The 3,655-nt window shown below is 40.9% G+C and overlaps 1 pseudogene; it reads left to right on the plus strand.

Annotated features, from left to right (window-relative positions):
• LOC109956433 (protein regulator of cytokinesis 1-like) overlaps positions 1–3,655 on the plus strand; it is a 7,363-nt pseudogene that overhangs the window by 2,117 nt on the left and 1,591 nt on the right.

Raw genomic sequence — 3,655 nt, forward strand, 5'->3', positions numbered from 1 at the left:
TTTTTTCTGTGGGGCCCCCGCCACAATATCAACATAACCACCATAGTGATTTAAAATAGGATTACTATTATTTCAACTTGGTGCAAAGTACATGTATTTAAGTTTCTGTGTCCTGCTGTTTTTCTCACACACAAACACGTGATAACTGACAGTTTATGAACGCCTCCTTTTTTTTTTTTTTTTTAAACGATGCTGTCAGTCGTGGAGATCTCTTCTAATAGGTTATTAGCAAGCTATTAAGGCTAGCTAAGCTATCATTAGAATACAGTTGTTGCCAGGGTTCAGCAAGTGGATAAATTTGAGGCTAATTCTTAAAATCTGATGCTGAATGTTTGCCCACTCAGTCCAGGCTTATGTGACTTGTCCTGGGTTTTGTTGTCCTTTTCTCCTCACCTTGCAATTTGCTAAATAGATCTGAACTTAATGCATATTCATGCATCAAACAGCATCACCCCACGCCTAACCACTGGGGGAAGTATTGAGCAAATTGCTGCTTGGCATGCCAAAATGAGGAGAAGAAGATGACAAACTGGGCTGGGGCTACCTTTTATTTTAATGCACTCACAAAAAATAAAACAAAAACAAAGGCTCAACTAGAAGAGTCTCAGTTAAATAACAGGCCTTGCGACTTGTGAGTCAAGTATTTGGGGGCAGCCCGAGTGATTAGCGATCAAACAGATTCATTTCAAATATTTATTGGTTTCAACCAGTGCTGTTTAGGTGACGAGAGGGTCAGGAAGAGAGAAATGTAGGAGAGCAGCAGCCAACATGCTGCTGTGGGAGAACTGGTGCACCTGCGTTTTGCAGTTTGTAAATTTCAGTCAAATAAGAATTTTTCCAGTCATATATTTAGTCACTGAAGATTTCTTAATGTTCTCATGAACCCAATATTAGCTCACAAGATGAAATGATAAGTGTATCATCATACCCCTACTACTAACCCCACCCCATAACAAGTAGTAATATGTATTTTGTTTTTCAAGCTCCAGGCTGAGATCCAGCGTCTAGAGGTGCTGAAAATGCAGAGCATGGAGAGTATCATTGAGGCCATAAGAGCCAAGATCGCCGTTCTATGGGATAAATGTTTTTGCAGCCAAGAACAGCGGCAGGACCTTGTACTTAGAACTTGATGTGAGTGATCTGCTCATTAATTTTGCAAGGAAGCATTTATAACAAACTCCTGTTAGTGTGCTAATGTGTACATGCATTTCCATTTCAGAAAAAAGCTAATGACCCTTCAAGGTTCAACAACAGAGGTGGTAACCTTCTGAAAGAAGAGAAGCAGAGAACAGATCTACAGAAAAGTTTGCCTAAGGTGAGGAAACATTTAGAAGTGATTTATTTTTATGTTCTGAAATGCAAAGGATTGCAACTTTAAGCAGTTGTCTGCTTGTAAGTGAAGCTGTCAGTGGGAGTATTACAAAAAAACAGGCAAACAAATGAGCACAGTGGAAACGGCTGAGGGAGTGTAGGTGCATTACCAGTGTTGACCAACAGGTGGTGTAAACATCTTTTGTAGTTCCTGTACATTTAATTGTGGTGCAGCATATTCGTGCAGAGGAATGGCAGTGTACTGTTATGTGATGCATGCTGGGAGTCCCCTGTCACTGGTAAATCTGCTGACAGGGCAACAGCATGAAATGAGTTTTCTGTTTTGTTCCAGCTTGAGAAGCTTCTGAAGGCTCAGATTCCTGTTTGGGAACAGGAACATGGCAAGAAGGTTGACCAACAGGTGGTGTAAACATCTTTTGTAGTTCCTGTACATTTAATTGTGGTGCAGCATATTCGTGCAGAGGAATGGCAGTGTACTGTTATGTGATGCATGCTGGGAGTCCCCTGTCACTGCTAAATCTGCTGACAGGGCAACAGCATGAAATGAGTTTTCTGTTTTGTTCCAGCTTGAGAAGCTTCTGAAGGCTCAGATTCCTGTTTGGGAACAGGAACATGGCAAGAAGTTTTTGGTACATGGGCAGAACTTCCTTGAGTATGTGCAGCAGCAGTGGGATCACCACCACACTGAAAAAGAGAGAGAGAAACTGGAAAGGGTATGTATTTAAATATATGAAACTTTAAATTCCTTCTCATAGGTGTTGTTAATCTATACGATTGAGTCTTTTGTTTGCAATAGCAACTGAAGAAAACCAAACAGATTCAGGAGGACATGTTGTATGGGACTGCAGTGAAGCCCCCATCCAAACAGTGGATAGCAGGGACTCTTCCACCTGGAAAAGCAAGAAAGGTGATGTGCAGTTGCACTTTTGTTATAGTGGACTGTGTCAGTACTGTTTGTGTAATAACACTGAAGAAGTTGGCCCACCTTTCTGCCTCTCTCCACTTAGCTCACTGGCACTTCGACCATTTCTACTCCCAACACCTTCCTTAGCGCAGCCCTCGGCGGAACCATGTGCCAGTCCTCCATCCAGAAACCGCCTCTATCTGTCAGTAAGGTATGCTCATCGTTGTCCTCCCCACTCATTGCACTGACATTTGCATCACATTTTTAAAGGCCAAATAGACCACTGACCTTAAAATGGGTTACCACTGTATCTTGTACTGAGTTAATTCATTTTTGGTTGCAATAGTCATTTTACTTTCGGCAAGATGTAAATGAGAGGATGGGCACCACTGCATCTATGCTAAGAGGTAGAAGAAGCAGTCAATTATCTTAGCTTAGCATAAAGAGTTGAAACTGGGGAAACGGCTATTGCTGCTCACTGGGAAAGCTAGTTTAACCCTTATGCCTCCCTTTTCGAAGCCTGCAGCCAAAAAGAAACCAAAAATGCACTTTTTCTGCTGTTTTTGCAAGGGTGACTTGCTAATAATGAAAGGATTTGATAACGTGCATATCAGTTTTGATGTTGTATTGATCCAGTGTGCACCTCTGTGTGTTTGTGCACATTCTCGTGCATGCACGTTTGCACGCCTGTGAAGCTGTTTTAATGGCATAGAATGAACGAAATAGGTTTGTGTGTGTCCAAATTCACAACTCCTTTCTCTTACACTCTTTGTTATATGAACTATTTTGTGAGAATTGAGTGACAACATGGCCACTGGTGCAGGATCGGCTCTGCTTGGACACTGTCTGTGGCGGTTTCCGCATGCACACTGTATGGGTTGAAACATGAGCCGAGTGGGTGCTCCTATGTGTGAACAGACATGTAAATTCAGAAATGCACAGCCATGCATAGACTCCCTCTATATTACATCAATTATGAGACACACTTTATATATCATTTTCATGCGTAGAGCATTTCATTTTTTTTTCCATTGAAAAAAGAGGGGTTATGACAACATACTGGCCTTTAAAGGGTTAAAAAAAATCCAAAAATATAATTAATATTTGATATGTATATTTCAGACAGAAGTGGTTTTAAAAGATTGGCTAGTTTAGTGGGAAAAATATGAATTAGACATTTTTAGAGCTGGTTTTCCAAAGGGTACTTTTTGTCGAGAGGGACACTTTTGGATAGATTTTAAAGGATGGCATGAGGGTTAAAGGACACACATTTACCTAAAACCACACATGGTTGTTTCTACATTTCTGAATGTGTAAACAAACAATATGTAATGTATTAATTACTGAGTTTTAGAAATGTTAATAGGCACAATTTAGAACTGAATAAAGTCAGGCTCCCCCCCCCCCCCCTCTCCCGCC

This window comes from Monopterus albus, unplaced genomic scaffold, assembly GCF_001952655.1.
Source record: "Monopterus albus unplaced genomic scaffold, M_albus_1.0 scaffold19.1, whole genome shotgun sequence".
NCBI lineage: Eukaryota > Metazoa > Chordata > Actinopteri > Synbranchiformes > Synbranchidae > Monopterus > Monopterus albus.